The following is a 17,739-nucleotide window of genomic DNA, read 5'->3' as shown; positions in this document are numbered from 1 at the left end:
GACTGACTTTTAATTATACATACATAATATATTAAACTTTTAATTTTATATAGTATAAGGGTGTATTTTAAACTTTTAAAAGACTAAGTGGTTTAAACTATTAATAAATTAGAATTTTAATTTAATTAAACTTTAAACCATTCTATTATGGATTTATTAATACTCTTTTAATTAATCTTTGAATTAATTATCAACAAAGCCATAATTAAAAAACTTGTAATTCTAAATGTAAGTTATGAAACCAAAAGGTTGTATTTAAAACATTTAAAATACTAGGGTTTTGGTACTTAATATTTCATAATTAAGACTTTTCAAGTTCCAAAACTTGAGGTCAAGTTTTGAAACTCTTCAAAACTTTTGGATTCCAAACTTGATGACAAGTTTTGTAACTCCTTGAAAAAACTTTTGAGTTCCAGAACTTGATGACAAGTTTTTGTAACTCTTCAAAAATATTTAGATCAAATTTTAAACTAATAAAATAATCATATATATTTATCTTTTACCAATTTTACCTAATGCAACTCATATTACAAGACAATTCAAATTCTAAAAATAATTAATTTTTCACAAAATCATGTAATTATCTTAAAAAATTTGACAAGATAATCACAATTCAAAATTTACAAATAATTAGTTTATCATATAATCTAATAATTATCTTAAATTTTTACCATTATCTTTTAACTTAGATGAGGATAATTATTTTCATTACATAAAAAACGAATTTTGATCAACAAAATAATTTTTAGTAATTATCCAAATCCAAATTAAGCCAAGAAATCTGAAGTCTGCCATCAGACCCGTCACCACCTTGTGGTGATTTTGACCACCTCGTGGTCATCAGGCAGAGTCCAAAAAATGATTTTTTCAGCATTGAACAATTACCAATGTATCAATATAACAGAAAACACCCATGGCTCTGATACCACTGTTGGGTTTTATGTACTATAATATCCCTATGGTGCACATACAACCCTAATGTTTTGGATCTAAGTTTTCTCTAATTATACATGCAACAAAATTATACAAAGCATGAAACCTACCACTAGCATCCAATATTGATATTTGAAACATAAAAACTAGTTAGATGAATACCTCTTTGTTGTAGCTTGTAGAACTTGGCATTTCAAGAGCTTAGCACCTCAAGTGTGATGCCTCAAATGGTTCATAAACACCAAAAGAAAATGGAGGATTATGAGAGAGAGGCTAGGAACCACCAAAATCGTCTATAGTCTTCATAGTATATTAGTGTATCCGATTTTGGAGCTAAGGGTTACATATATAGTGTAGGATTCCAAGGGTCACTTGTAAACCCTAATCCACTCACATAGGCTATTGATCCAATAAATCATTTTCATGGACTCCATATAAACTTAGTCCATTACTAATCAATCATGGATCATTTGCCCAAACTATATGTATCAATGATTTACATAATCAGCCCCTGTTAATTTAATTAGTCTCTTTTGATCACTAAATTAATTCCAAATTATTTCTTGATCAATAGCAATTAAATAATATGATTTCTCAATTAATATATTATTCTTATAATATTTTAATAAATCACAAATAACCTATTTCTCAATATCCTTCCTATTAAATTGCTCTGGTGAATGCAACCTAAAATGGACAATGCTACTATCGGGTAAAGTACAAACCAATTATAGTTATGGGCTTAGACACATAATCCAACAGTTTGGATAATTATGGTTTTATCAATGATTTAAAATGAAAATTTTGGACCGTATTTTTGGGATGTTTCATTGTGCCCTGAATGTCAACGACTCTATGCAAATACTCTGCTGTTCCTGATTGAAATTGAACGTGTCTGGGCTCCATTGGGATATAGTGTGCAATATTTCGTCCTTTATCTTCTACTACCATGTTATGAATTATGATACATTCATACATGATATATCGTAGAGTTTCTAAGTCCAGTGGTCGTGCTGCATGTTCAACTATGTGTCACTTCGCCTTTAGCACTCTAAAAGCACGTTCCACATCCTTACGTGCTCCTTTTTGTCTTCTCTTGAAAATTTTCTCTTTCTTCAACCGGGTGTCGGAATTCCTTCACGAATGAGGAATACTGAGGATATTTCATCTGTAAGGTAATACCCGTATTTGTATTCGTTTCCATTCACTGTGAAAAGGAGCATTCAGTGCCTTTCCATTCAAAAGATCGTCGAATACTAGTGACTGATCAAGAACGTTGACGTCATTGTTGGAACTCGCAACCCCAAAAAATGCATGCCAAATCCATAAATCTTGAGAAGCAACAACCTCTAAAACCAACGAAGGCGATCCGTGATGACCACTTGTGTATTGCCCTTTCCATGCTACTGAACAATTTTTCCATTTCCAGTGTGTGCAATCAATGCTTCCAATCATTCCGGGAAACCAATGACGTTCTTCATGTGCCGCATACAATTCTTGCAAAATATGGAACGAATGTTTCCGCAAATATACGTCTCCAAATGTTTCAATAACACCTCTTGACAATGTATACAAACTCTACCTTGCGGTTTTTTCAAACATTCTCATATAGTCGTTCATGGTGTCGGCTGACTCCCCCATAGCCATCAAACGAATGGCAGCAACACATTTCTGCAATGTTGTAAACCCTCGTCTACCTCTAGCATCATATCTCAATTGAAAAAATTCATACCTAAAACATAAATTAACTACAGTTTAAAAATATAGTACATTTGTATTAAAATTAAAGAAACATGTAGTACATTTGTATTTATTTTGTATAAAAGTATAGTAAATATGTATTAAGATTAAAGAAACGATACCGACTTTCCAAGACGTTGGCGATCCGTAGGAACACATTACTACTCAAACAAAATCTTCTTTTGAAGTCCTTCGACCCGTAAACACAATTATCCGCAAAGTAATCGCGATATAGATGTTCGTGTCCTTCCTCGCGATTTCTTGTTTAACATTGCACGTCTTGTTAGTAGCGGGACTGAGTCTGGTTGTAGCAGCTCTTTAGTGTAATAATGATACATCATCCTGAAAAATATATCGTCATCGGAATCATCAGACGAGTCGAAATGATCTATAATTTTTTGGATGATAATTGAAATTGTAGAGAGAAAGAGAAAAATTGTGTAGAAAAAATTGTATAGATATTAGGTATTTATATAGGAAAAGAATAATTAATTTTAAAGTTAATTTTTTTTTATTAATTTGACCGTAGTCAAACGGTTTCAATTAAAAAACGGTCGAATTTTACTCGTTTCATCCGGTGAAGACGGCAACGAGAAGCGCCATAACGAGACTAAACGAGAAGGGAGGGACGTTGTTCATCGTGTTATGACGCCGTTGAGTCCCTCCACGTCGGTAATAACGACAAACAAATGCCCCATACCCCATAGTCTTAAAGAGCATGTCATCCCTACTTTCGGCTAGTTTTTTTTTTCTTAATTTTTTATTGGCTTCTTTCTTTATTTTTCCAACCGAAATTTTGGGTCCATCAACTTATTCTTCAGCCCAAAACCTCTTATATTCAAATGGAAGGAAGAAAGAGTCAAAATGACACCTACTAAAAAATATTAAAAACATAAGCTGAGTATTGCATCTTCGATGAATGAGTGACACGTATGAGACCACTGTTTTCGTGCGCCAATAGTTTCAGTCCAGGAAGCAAGACACCGCCACCAACTATCTCGGTCTCTCTTCCACCCTTTTATTCCCACTTTCCTATTTCTTTGATTCCTCTTCTTTTACGCATCGAGATATTCGTATTTGGTAACCTGCTTCCAATATTTGTACTAACTAGAAACTATTTATTTATTTATTTTCTTCACATTCATGTCCAAACGTCTAACTTTAAAGCTATCTTTCTATTAATACATTCAAATGTGTAAATCAATGGGCACTACTATAATGAGTGTGTCAAATACAATTTCTCATATTTTGTGCGAGTCTTTTTTTACACGCCAAACTATATCTATTTAAACATCACAATTTTTATTTAATAATTTCCATTAATAAATTGTTTTGGTTTTTATTGTTTTCCAAAAAATATTTTCCTTTCTTTCTTTTTTCTTTCTTTTATATATATATATATATATATATATATATATATATATATATATATATATATATATATATATCCCCTATTCTAATAAATAAATAATTATTTTTATGACACGTGACATTCTTCAAGCCATCTCCTATCTTATAATCTCGCTCATTTTATCAAAGTGAACTTCCGAAATTATCCCTCTTAAAACCCAATCCGCCTTCGTTATGGCTCTGACGTTCCAACTTTTATGCGATAAATCAGCTAGAGATTGTTGAAGGTAATTGTTCCAAAATTATCAATATCTTTATTTATACAATTACAATTTCATACTCATTCATTTCAACCATAATTTTGTTGTTGGAAATTAAGCAGGAGCCGGGAATCAATCTCTTAATTGATTACAAACTAGAGATCCGATTCAGTCGAGCATTGCAGAAGATGAGGACGAAGACGATGGTAGTTATGAAAAATCAGAAAGTGTATGAGGGTTTCACGCACAAAGCTGGAAACAGATTAAAGTTTCCAACTTCAATCCAAGAAATCCATTCCTAAATCACCCAGATTTTCGTGTCGGTTAGTAAAATCCGGATAAATCCACGAAATCATGTAGGTAATCATTTCCCATTTTATTCTTCATTCTCTCTATTTCTCCAGAAACTCCAATTCAAATCAACAATCTCATTCTCGATCGAATACGCACCCTATTTCTCCATAAACCCTAATTATGCCCAAAGCAGCTCTTTCGCCACTGCTATGCACCAAGGAGGCCTGAGAAGTAGAATCGATAGGGATATTGTACCAGGTCCAATGTTGATTTCACATATTGGGTATTTGGAGTTCTATTCTCGTGGTCAGTGGAATCGTGAGTTTAATTTCATGCTATGTTCAACTTCTTGGTTTTTTATCCTATGAGGCATATGTGGGAGTCTTTCCCCAACCAAATCTTATTGATTTACTTTTATATTCAAATAAATATTTGATTTTGATTGTTCGTTTCCATAGCAGAGGAGGAACTTTGAAGTATATGTATATAGGACTTATCCCACTAAAAGGTTAGCCTCTCAACTCCCTCCAATTCCGAAGCAAATAAAAATGTTCAAAATTGCTTTTGTTGTGTGAACGTGTATATATGAATATAAGTACTAAGAATCAGACGTGGTGATTTACATTCAAAATCAGAAGTGGTGAGAGACAAAGAAGCACAAATGTTAGCTTATTGTAAAATGACATTATTAAATTAACTAATTACTTTCTTGAAAGTTACAGACCCCAAAAAACTAAATTTTTTTAAAGATATTTTTCAAGTAAAAACCGTATAAAATAATATTCACTTTCTATTGAATTTTACCATATTAGTGTGCCAAATTAAGATTCAAATTATACCTAATTAAACCCAAAAAATTGTACTCCTTATTAGAATTGAATTTGTATTAGCATTTTGCAAAATGTTTACTTATTTGTTCATTGTCATAACTTAAGAATGAATTTGATTTTATCTTTTTTGGAAAAGGTTTACTTATTTGTCCATTATCATAACTAAGATTTGCTAATGTTTCATATGAAAGTTGCATCACCAATGTGTATCTTGACACAGTAATAGATTGCATTCCAGAATTAGAAGGATTTCGTTTAAAGGACCTTCCGGGTTTTATTAGAACACAAACCCAAATGATGCAAACTGTAATTATGTCATTGAGTCCATTAAGGCAACAAGGAAAGTCCCAAACATAATTCTCCACACATTTGAGGAGTTAGAGTCAACAGTCGTCAAAGCCCTCCAACTCGTGATTCCTCATGTCTACAAATCGCGCCATTGGAGTTGCTTCTAAATTTGATAAACCTTGAAGAAGAAACAAATAAGTTGGATATTAAGAGCTACAGTCTGTAGAAAGAAGAAGATGGGTGCCTTAAATGGTTGGAATCAAAGGAACCACATTCTGTGATTTATGTCAACATTGGAAGCCTAATATCAGTGTCTTTAGAATAGTTGCTAGAGTTTGGTTGGGGACTTGCTAATAGCAATCATTACTTTCTTTGGATCATCAGACCTGATTTGGTTATTGGAGAATCAGGTTAACATCCCAATTTTCAAGTCCAAAAATTTCTTTTTAATTAACTGTCTCATAAAAACATTCATAAGAAAATACTGTGAAAACACATCATCTCATAAAACAATGTATCATGTCAGAAAACCCAAGTCATAAAATTATAACATATCAGAGTACAATCCCAAAAAATTCCATGCGGAAATCATGTGTGTGTGTGATGCGCTGCTACACTACCGGCTCCTTCCCCTTAGACGAAGAGGTACCTGAAATCCAAAAACTAAAACTGTAAGCACAAAGCTTAGTGAGTTCCCCCATCATACCACATACCATACATACATATCACATTCATACTTCCGGGCGATTCTGGGGTGCCCGACCTACCCAGTACGGCCATTCTGGGGTGCCGACCTACCCGTGTCAAGCCATTCTGGTGTGCTGACCTACCCATGTCAAGCCATTCTGGGGTGCTGACCTACCCCCCGGTCCTATCAACCGAACCTCAGGGACTATTCCACTCCGTACTGCTACTATCACATATATCATAACGTAAACCTAGATGAATATCACAAAGACAATCATCCAATCATACAAATCCTACTGATGGGCCGGCATTGTGGCCGTAGACCCACCGCTACTGGAAGGTAACTCACCTCGAACGAGTAGCTGCTGATAATTTGTGCGAAAATTCTATGTCTGCTGCTGCTTCGGAAATCCTCCGGCTATAATCCCCACAAAACACTTAATCAGAGTCTGATATCTATTCTTAGGGTAAAATGACCATTTTACCCCTGATCAAGTCCAAGTCAAAGTCAAAGTCAACTTCCAGTTGACCCGACTCGCCGAGTTGGGCCGCCAACTAGTCGAGTCCCTATCTCTTCAACTATCCTCATCCACGACCCTACTCGTCGAGTTTAGCGACGACTCGACGAGTTCCTCTTCGATATGAACATCGAATGAACCTTCATCCGACTCGCCGAGTTGTATGAACAACTCGTCGAGTTCACCTTCATCTGATGAACAAGTTTTGACCTTGACTCGCCGAGTTGTATGAACAACTCGCCGAGTTCATCTTCAACCATAAGGAGATTGCCTTGGACTCGCCGAGTCTGTTCTAGCACTCGTGGAGTCCCATGAACTCTAGGTCTAAGGCTAAGTCCAATACATTGGGTCACTCCTTCGGACCTTCTACAACTTGTCTAACATCCAACTGAATTCTTTTGACCCTCAACAGACATGGGACTTTATGCCTTGAACTCGTCGAGTCCCAAGAACGGACTCGCCGAGTCGATAACGTCCACACTCTAAATCCTCGATTTCTGATGTACAACCTTTGACCAAAAGATAGATCCAAGCCCCTAAGCTCGATCTAGCACGTAAAGTTTCGAACTTTACGTGCATGCATGGGACTTTTGAGCCTAAAAGGCTCTAAAATGGCTCTTATGTTGCATGCGGCCTTCCTTGAGTGCAAAAGCAACCCAAATCTGCCTTGTGACCCCTCCCAAGACTTAAATCCGAATTCTTGACCTCCAACCATGTTTGCAATCATGGTTGGCTACCTCATATGGCTTAAAAAGCCCTAAATCTTCCCCAAAAAGGGATCTAACAAACAAGCAAGCAAGGTACAAACTTTATACCTTTCAAAGACTGCAAATGATGAACCAAACTCGAATCCTTCAGTCTCCTCTTGATCCTTCTATGTTCTTCCTCCTTCCTTGAGGTCAAAACCCACAAAAATCACTCAAAAGCCTTAGATCTTGCACCAAAACACTTAGGGTTTGCTATGGAGGGTTTCTGGGAGCATAAAGGGGCGATGGAGGCTGTATAAGGTTGTTTAAATAGGGTGCAAACCCTCAGATTAAGGTTTTGTCCAGTCAGAGCCTACTCGTCGAGTCTGGGACCCGACTCGACGAGTCCATCACTTAAATCCCGCGTCTCATCCCGCTTCTACTCGGCGAGTTGGGCCTTCAACTCGCCGAGTCCCAGGCCAAAAATGCAACATTACTTAAATAAAATACATACCAGGAACCAGGTGCTACAATCAGCTTCTTTTCCTCCAGAACTCAAAGAGATGATTAATGAGAGAGGCTTTATCGCAAGTTGGTGTTCGCAAGAAGAAGTGTTGAAGCACCCTTCTGTTGGTGGATTCTTGAATCACTGTGGGTGGGGTTCGACTATTGAGAGCTTATCGGCTGGGGTCCCCATGCTATGTTGGCCATATTTATGGGACCAACCAACTAATTGTAGGCAAATGTGCAAGGAATGGTAAGTTGGCATGGAGATCGATAGTAATGTGAACACGGATGAAGTGGAGAGGCTCGCGAGGGAGTTAATTGGAGGAGAGAAGGGTAAACGAATGAGGAGCAAGGCTATTGAGTGGAAGAAAAAGATTGAAATTGCAACCAGTGCTAAAGGCTCATCTTCTTTGAACATTGAAAAACTTACCAACGACATTAATATGTTTTCAAGAAAATAGCAACCAGAAACTTGCTGAAGTTCCATGTTTTTTTTTTTGTTTTTCTTAGATCTTTTATCTATTGATAAAACGTAAAAGGGATTGATTAGAATTCAGTTGTAAGATGTATTTGCATTAGACTCAAATTATAAATTATTTCAGTTCTATTTATGTTGTACGTCCAGATTTAAAATGATTGATTTTTAATGCAAGTTAGGTTTTCTTATAAGATGACATGGAGATGTATAATTGAGAAAAAAAATGTATGACATTTTGCAAGGATATACAAGTGAATTGAGTGCTTGAAGGTCATTATTCTTGTAATATTCTTTTTTTGTTCGTGGTTCCTTTAAGCTTTAGAGGTTACGATAAAATGTCGATGTATCATTCTCATTTTTTTGTTTAACTTTTATTATGCTCATTTTAAATGAGGTATCTGGAAGTGCAATAAAAACAATAAATCAATTCGATGTTGCAAGCGTGAACTTAAACAGGGACATAAAAAAAACAAAAACAAAAAAACACTTGGAATGCAAGACTTTTCCGGAAGGACTTACAACTTTATTAAAAATAATCTATATATACCCTCTATCTGCACTAATAAAAAGACTCATAATTTAGAACAAAAGTTTAATAAAGGAACTTTTTATAAAATAAATGGATTTACATGTGTAATTAAATGCTTATAAATTACAAAGTTTTTAAAAAAAATATACAATATTACAACTCATAAGCTTTTCTAAATTAATGATATATTACTTTATTATATAATCCATTTCTTTAATTCTATTTAAAACTATCTCCTGTGGGTTACACGAGTTTTCACCTAGTATATATATATATATATATATATATATATATATATATATATATATATATATATATATACTAGATAAAAAAAAATAACTATAATCAACTAAAAATTGTGTTTGTATACATTAGAGACAACTTAAGGATGAAATGACAAGATTAGTTTTTATTAACTCTGTAGTATATACTTTGTTGTTTATTCAATCTACCGAATATATTAAAAAGATTAATAATAATAATAATAATAAAGCTTATTATTACTATTATCGGAAAGATTAATAATAATAATAATAATAATAAAACTTATTCAGAATCTCGGTTGTTGGATTTTTTCCGAATATATCTTTTTAATGATTATATTTATATTATTATTTTATGTAAAAAGTTTTATATTTGTTTTTCTATTTGTCTTGTAAAAACAAGTTTAAAAAAATTTATAAAGAATGATAAAGTTAATGAGATGATTATGATAATTAAATAGGGTAGAATGTGCAATAACTATGTTAAAAAATAAAATATATTGATGTCTATAATAACACCTTTGCTTCACTTTTCACTTGCAAATATATTGATGTCTTTAAGAAATGTAAAATGGTTGTAGTCTAGCGGTAACAAGTGTTGCCCTTTCTTCTTGAGGCTGAGGGTTCGAGTCTCTTCTGAGACATAGATGGATTGATGAGTAGTTTAGGAATATATTGTATTTATTGTTAAAAAAATTAGGTGAAAGAAATGTTATATAAGTTTTAAACCATAGGTATCTATAGAAATCTGAGTGTCACTTTCATTTTTCCTTACTCTTCTTTTCATCATCAATAGACAAGAAATTGTCGTCTTTCATTATTTTTTTTAAAGGGATGTATCTTTTACAAATATTATATTCATTTTGTAGGGAATTAAAAACCATAAATTTTAATAAAATTTTTATAATTTTTTAATAGATTTATAATTTAGTAAATATTAAAAAAAATACCAATAATACGTTGAGAGAGAATACAATACATGATATGCTCCCATCACTAATTTCCCTCCCCCCTCGGTTTGATTGTCGGAAGTGAGGGAAGGTTTCCTCATTTTTTTCACACTTCATACACTCTAGCTTTATATTGGTTACTTTTTTTTTTCTTTTTAAAAAGAGCAATTGGTTACTTTTTTATCTCATCATTATTTAGATACCCGAAAGTTTTAGCCTAATGGCACTATAATTAGTCATTTTCTTTATTCATTGCATAATCATAAATCATACACATTATGACTTTTTAAAACATAAATTTTAATTAAAGTTAATTATTGAAAATTATTTGGGAAAAAATTATAATTATGTCTCCGTGTCACACAATTTGATCACTTGGCCATTTTGAACAATATACAAAGCGTAGTCCTTTACATTAACATAATTTTATATCCTAACTAAATTTTAAGGATATTACAAATATCTTCTGTGATACCAAATTGAGAATCCACGAAACCACTAATTTGTTATTGCATATCCATATTTGTACATAACATGATTAGTATTTCTTGGTTTTGGCAATGAACCGTCGATAAATCCAATTTGTTTAAAGAGAGAGAAATTGCTTAACTCCATGAGGAATAAAGTGTTTATTTTTTGTAGAAGATATTATCGAAAAAGAGGCGTTTGTTTTTAGAACAATATAGACATACAAATATCTTGATGTTTTTCCTACGAGATAAAGAAAATAGCTTTTAGACAAAACTTCATAAATGGTCCTCTGCCTTACATAATATCCGGATTTTAGTCCCTAATTTCAAAAAACTTCATGGAAAATACACATGGTTTTCAATTTCTATCGTAGTTGTCTCTCACTCATATAAAAATGAAAAATGACTTTCACACGATTTTTAATTTATTTTATATTTTCTTTAAACTAATTTTACATTTAAAATAGAAAATATATATAAAATAAAAACACTTACACCATCCCACCCACCCCATCCTACCCTACCCCTTCTCATATCCTTTACGGTCAATGCCCCCCATTACCACCACCACTGCTGTCCACACCATCGTCATCATCAACTTCCACCTGGACTTCCATATACCCACCATTGGACTTCCACCACCACAAGCTACCCATAATTACTGTCCAATACCACCATTTTAATGATTCCATTCCTTTCACTACCACCACAACCTGCCACCACCGTTCCATCGTCACCAAAAATGAAAACAATGCCAAACTTCATAATCTATTTTCACTCGTCTACACATGAACTTATGAACAAGATGAAACAAATATGCAACCCATCTAAACAAAACCCATCAAAGTTGAAAATAAAGGATGACTTTTCATTCCTTCTTATTCATCGAAGACCATTCCAATTCCATTTCTTCGATCAAAGCAATAATTTTGACTTTGAAACCAATCTTTGACCTATGGATGTACCTAAAATGATTAAATTTTGTTAGAAAATTATAGGGTTTGTGGTGAAGATTAGGATACCAACTTGGATCGTGAGAACACTTTCCGAACTGATATTTCTACCCTATGTCTGGGTTACAAGAAATTCAGCCTAGGATAATCCAAGTGGACACTTACGATTCTAGGCACAAAAATCGTAAGCCAATTTGCTAGAAAGATTCGGTGAAAGTTAGAAGAAAACGAGAGCTAATTTTTTGGATTATCACTTCACAACAGGAAGAGTCGTTTATATAATAAACAAAATTAGGGTTTCATTAGGGTTGGGCCATCATTAGTTGCTTTGGAAGCAAGTCAGGGTAATCTGGATTAATGAGGATTTTGAGTTACCAAAACTAATGAGTTTCGTTAGTTTAACCATAATCACCCTCAAGAATCTGAATTTTCCACTATGCTCCTATATGTAAAATTCGGTGAGATTTTGGGGCAGTAGGACCCTGCCCGCTGATCTGGCACCGGGACCCCAGCCATGGGCGCTGCCCCTCGACCCTGTCCACTAACCTGGCAGTGGAACCCCAGCCAGGGGCTTTGCCCCTTGGACCTCGCTAGGGGCGCTTCCCCTAGACCCCACCAAAGGGGCGCTGCCCCTTTGGAAACCCCGGACACATGAGCGCTGCCCCCGGACCCCCGACTTGACGTCGAACCGGCTTCTAATTCGATCTTATACATGCGTGCACTCCACACCAACCCGTACATATATTAGAGTACAAATTATGAAGCCCCTTAGCTCACATGTTAGTTCCAGTTACAGAAAATGACATGGTGACACTAAAATCACCAACAATCCTCCCCTATTTTAGTGTAACCCTTGAACAAACATAACCTTATCAAAACAAACCAAACCAGTACATAATGAAAATATCGAAACGATTGAATTTCCACTTAGTATCATACATTTGCAAATACTCGAGATTCAGGGTGTTCTAAGAATTGAACCCATCAACCCATTTGAATACCAGAAAGTAAAATACATACTAGTTTATTGAATTTCTAGCAAAATACAACTTGACACTATTATAAATCTGTGTGTCCCAATCCTCTCATGATCGTATCAAGGTCAAGTTCACCACCTCTTGAAATGCGGCTACACTTCACAATCACGTAGGTAACTCATTTCCATGTATCTGCACATACACTTCCCAAATGAATTATTAAGAAGTTAAACTTCAACCTGGCTAACTTGCAGAACCGAACACATACCTGGGATGAAAACTTCATGTGTTCCAATCTATAAGTATGAGCTTTCCACATTGAATTCAACTCCTAAAATTATATTATGAGGGAATTGGGTGTCTCATCATTACAGAATTAAATGGACTTTAATCCCATCCCGATTATAGACTTGTGCACTAAGTCTCTTGTCTGACCGTTAGTCAAGTGATCTACCAAATTTTGTTGTGATTTCACAAACTCAACCGAAATCACACCATTCATGATTAGTTCTCTAATCATACTATGTCTAACACCTAGGTGTCTAGACTTGCCATTACAAACCTGGCTATATGCCTTAGCCAAAGCGGCTATACTATCACAAATGATAGAAATAGGTGCTATCGGTTTAGACCACAAAGGAATCTCATAGACTAAATTCCTTAGCCATTCTACTTCTTTACCAGCAGCTGCTAACACAACAAACTCAGATTCCATTGTTGAGTTTGTAATGCAAGATTGCTTCTTGGAAGCCCAAGAAATGGCACCTCCCCTAAGCAAGAATACCCAACCAGAAGTTGAGGAATGGTCCTCCATGTTGGTTATCCAACTTGCATCCGAATGACCTTCTAAAACCGAAGTACTTCCCAAATAACTCAAGCCATAATCCATGGTTCCCTTGAGATACTTGAACACTCTGTTCACTGCTTGCCAATGTTGAGCAATAGGATTACTAGTATACCTGCTCAATTTACCCACATCAAAAGAAATATCAGGTCTGGTACTTGTCATGGCATACATGAAGCTACCAATAGCCTTATAGTATTCCAACTGTGAAATGGGAACACCATTATTTGGCATTAGTTTCACACTTGGATCCATAGGAGTACTCGAAGGAGAACAATCGGTAAAAATAAACTGCTTGAGTATTTTCTCAATATAATGACTTTGAGTCATTACCAAACCTTTGTTCATCCTTTTAATTCTTATTCCAAGAATTACATCAGTCTCTCCTAAATATTTTATGGAGAACTTAGATGATAACAATTTTTTTGTTTCATCTACTTGATTTTGGTCAGTACAAAAAATCAACATGTCATCTACGTATAAGCAAATGATCACTCCAGCTCTAGTAGCATCATCAAATCTACTATAAACACATTAATCCCATTGGTTTGTGTTGAAACCAGAAGACAAAATAACTTCATCAAATTTTGATGCCATTGTTTAGGCGCTTATTTCAGCCCATACAAAGATTTGACAAGTTTACAAACCATATGCTCTTTACCGGGCATAATGAAACCTTCTGGTTGTTTCATGTAAACTTACTTGTCAAGATCATCATTTAAAAAGGTTGTTTTCACATTCATTTAGTGAATAACCAGATTGTGGATACTTGCCAAGGCAATCAACAATCTAATAGTAGAAATGCGTGCCACTAGAGCATACATATCAAAATAGTCAATCCCGGGTTTGTTTCTAAAACCATGAATAACTAACTGGGCTTTGAAGTTGTCAATAGTCCCATTAATATTCATTTTCTTTTTGAAAATCCATTTGCAACCAAGTGGTTTAGAACCTGGAGGAAAATCGGACAACACTCATGTGTTGTTCTCCAGAATTAATGACATTTCATCATCAATTGCTTCCTTCCAAGAGGCACTATCACGAGACTCCAAGGACTCTTAATAAGTCTTAGGATCATCTTCAATACTATAGCAATATGAGTATTCCAGATTAATTTCATCCCTTGAACCTTCCACCAAATACAGTTGGAAGTCGGATCCGAAATTTGGCCTCTTTTGATTCTACGAAGCTTTTGTGGTTCTTGTGCGTTACCACCATCTTGACTTTATGAATTTTGCACTATATTAGCACCAAAAGTCAGATCCTTAGGCCTTTGAATCGATGAAAAACACATTTTATCAAAAACTGCATCCCGTGATTCGATAACAATGTTAATTGAAACCGAATGATTAGGTTCTATTACATAAAACCTATATGCCTTGGAATGTTCAACATATCCTATGAATATTCAATCAATTCCATGTTCTCCCAAATTTTTCTTTTTGGGCTCGGTGAGTTTTACAACTGCCTGGCATCCCCAAACCCGAAAATAACTCAAATTCGGTTTTTTCTTGAACCAAAGTTCATATGGGACTGTTTTGTTTCTTTTATTTGGAACCCTATTTAATAAATAACAGACCGTTCACATGGCCTCTCCCCAGAATCCTTCACTCAATCCCGAGTATGACAACATCGAGTTTACCATTTCCTTTAAAACTCGATTTTTGCGTTCAACAATACAATTTTGTTGGGGTGTGTAAGGTGTCGAGGTCTCATGAATGATACCCACTGATTGGAAGTATACGAGATCCATATATTCACCTCCACTATCAGTCCTAAGACATTTAACCAGAATGCCCAATTGTAATTCCACCTCGGTTTTGTATATTTTGAATTTATCTAAGGCTTCATCCTTAGAATGTAACAAATACACATAGCAAAACCGAGTGCAGTCATCAATAAAGGTGACTACATACTTTTTATTTCCCAAAGAAGGAGTGGAGTGAAAAGTCACACAGGTCACTGTGTACAAGTTCCAAAACAGCTGAATTTCTAGTGACATTAGGAAAGGGATGCTTTGTCACTTTTGTAAGCATGCATGTTTCACATTTATCAGATGTCATATCGAAGGAGGGAATTAATCCATCTTTTGACATTTCAAGCATCCTTCTAAAGTTGACATGACCTAATCTTACATGCCAAAGCATAGATTTATCAACATTAGAAGCAGAAGATACAAATACAGAATTTTGAACAGGTAATAATTTGTCAACAATATTTAAACGATACATTCTATTATTTAAATATCCAAAGCCAATAAACATTCCACCCTTGGATAAAATAAACTTATCCGACTCAATAACTTGTTTAAAACCATCAGAATTCAAACAACTAGAACTAACAAGAATCTTGCGAATCTTGGGAACAAACAAAACATCAAATAACTAATTGTCTTTCCAGAATTAAATTCAAGACACACGACACCTAAACCACAAATAGGAATAAAAGAATCGTCTCCCATTTTCAGCACCGACCCATCTTCAAGCGGAGTTAATGTTTCAAACATCCGTTTATCCTTGCATACATGGTTCGTTGCCCCGGAGTCGATCCACCAAACAACATCATCATCCTATACATATAATGATTCAGGAATGAATGAAACATAGTAAACATAATTCTGATTAGAATTATCAAAGTTTGTCAAAAACTGACCTCCTTTAACTTGGGCCGAAGACCCGTTCATTTTTTCATGGGCTCCACTGTTTCCAATACCATTGTTGCCTAAATTCACATGACAATCACGCTTGCAATGCCCAACTTGATTGCACCTCCAACAAACCAAATCCTTTCTCTTTTTGTTGGAGTTGTTTGGGAGATGTTCCTGCTTACGTTTGCCATGTCCTTTGTGGTTTTGGTTCCTTGGTTTGTTTTTAACCATATGAACCGAGGCCTGTCCAGGTTCAACTTTTCCATGTCCTTTGTGGTTTTGGTTCCTTGAATCGTCCATCTTATAATTGTTAAAGTCACTGACTAGAAATTTCTTGATAGAAGCATCCTCGGTGATATATTTCAATTCAAGGGTGTCCCACAACTCCTTGGCACACAAGGGTTCACTATGGATATCAAATAAAACATCAGACATACCGTTCAGAATGTGACCTTTGTAGATGTAGTCATCAATTTCCCACTTCTGTCTCCTCCTTATCTCTTCAATTGTCTCAACAACACCTTCCTCAGGCTCCGCTGGTCTAGGAGTAGTCAGCACGTATGCTGCCTTCAGAGTAGTCACCATGAAGTGCATCTTCTTCTTCCACCGCCTGAAGTCAGCACCTTCAAACTTCTCCAGCTTTGCAAACTTAGTGGTCATCTCGCGGATTGAATCACCCATCTCTAGGAATAGAAAATATCAGTTTGATTGTAATAAAATTAGACGGTTTGTGGTGGAGATCTGGATACCAACTTGGATCGTGAGAACACTTTCCGAACTGATATTTCTACCCTATTCCTGGGTTACAAGAAATCCAGCCTAGGATAATCCAAGTGGACACTTACGATTCTAGGCATAGAAATTGTAAGCCAATTTGCTAGAAAGATTCTGTGAAAGTTAGAAGAAAATGAGAGCTAATTTTTTGGATTATCACTTCACAATAGGAAGAGTCGTTTATATAATAAACGAAATTAGGGTTTCATTAGGTTTGGGCCGTCATTAGTTGCTTTGGAAGCAAGTCAGGGTAATCCAGATTAATGATGATTTAGGGTTACCAAAACTAACGAGTTTCGTTAGTTTTACCATAATCACCCTCAAGAATCTGAATTTTCCACTATGTTCCCATATCTAAAATTCGGTGAGGTTTTGGGGCAGCGGGACCCTGCCCGCTGACCTAGCAGCGGGACCCCAGCCAGGGGCTCTGCCCCTTGGACCCCGCTAGGGGCGCTGCCCTTAGACCCCGCCAAAGGGTCGCCGCTCCTTTGGAAACCCCGAACCCAAGGGCGCTGCCCCCGGACCCCCGACTTGACGTTGCACCGACTTCTAATTCGATCTTATACATGCGTACACTCCGCACTAAACCGTACATATATTAGAGTACAAATTATGAAGCCCCTTAACTCACATGTTAGTTCCAGTTACATAAAATGACATGGTGACACTAAAATCACCAACAAATTCTTCTCCGTGAAGCCCTCATAAATTTTCTTTAAAATTAAGTTTGACCTCGTGAGATCCTGTTCATTAGATAGATC

The 17,739-nt window shown here is 35.4% G+C and overlaps 2 pseudogenes; one reads left to right on the top strand and one right to left on the bottom strand.

Annotated features, from left to right (window-relative positions):
• Positions 1-2,243: 2,243 nt before the first annotated feature.
• LOC145106322 (UDP-glycosyltransferase 85C1-like) lies at positions 2,244-8,554 on the top strand (annotated as a pseudogene).
• Positions 8,555-11,328: 2,774 nt separating this feature from the next.
• LOC145106321 (secreted RxLR effector protein 161 pseudogene) lies at positions 11,329-13,812 on the bottom strand (annotated as a pseudogene).
• Between the last annotated feature and the right edge of the window lie 3,927 nt (positions 13,813-17,739).

Source organism: Lactuca virosa, chromosome 4, assembly GCF_052849685.1.
Source record: "Lactuca virosa cultivar CGN04683 chromosome 4, Lactuca_virosa_CGN04683_v6, whole genome shotgun sequence".
NCBI classification, from domain to species: domain Eukaryota; kingdom Viridiplantae; phylum Streptophyta; class Magnoliopsida; order Asterales; family Asteraceae; genus Lactuca; species Lactuca virosa.
This window is presented reverse-complemented; position numbering and strand designations above follow the sequence as displayed.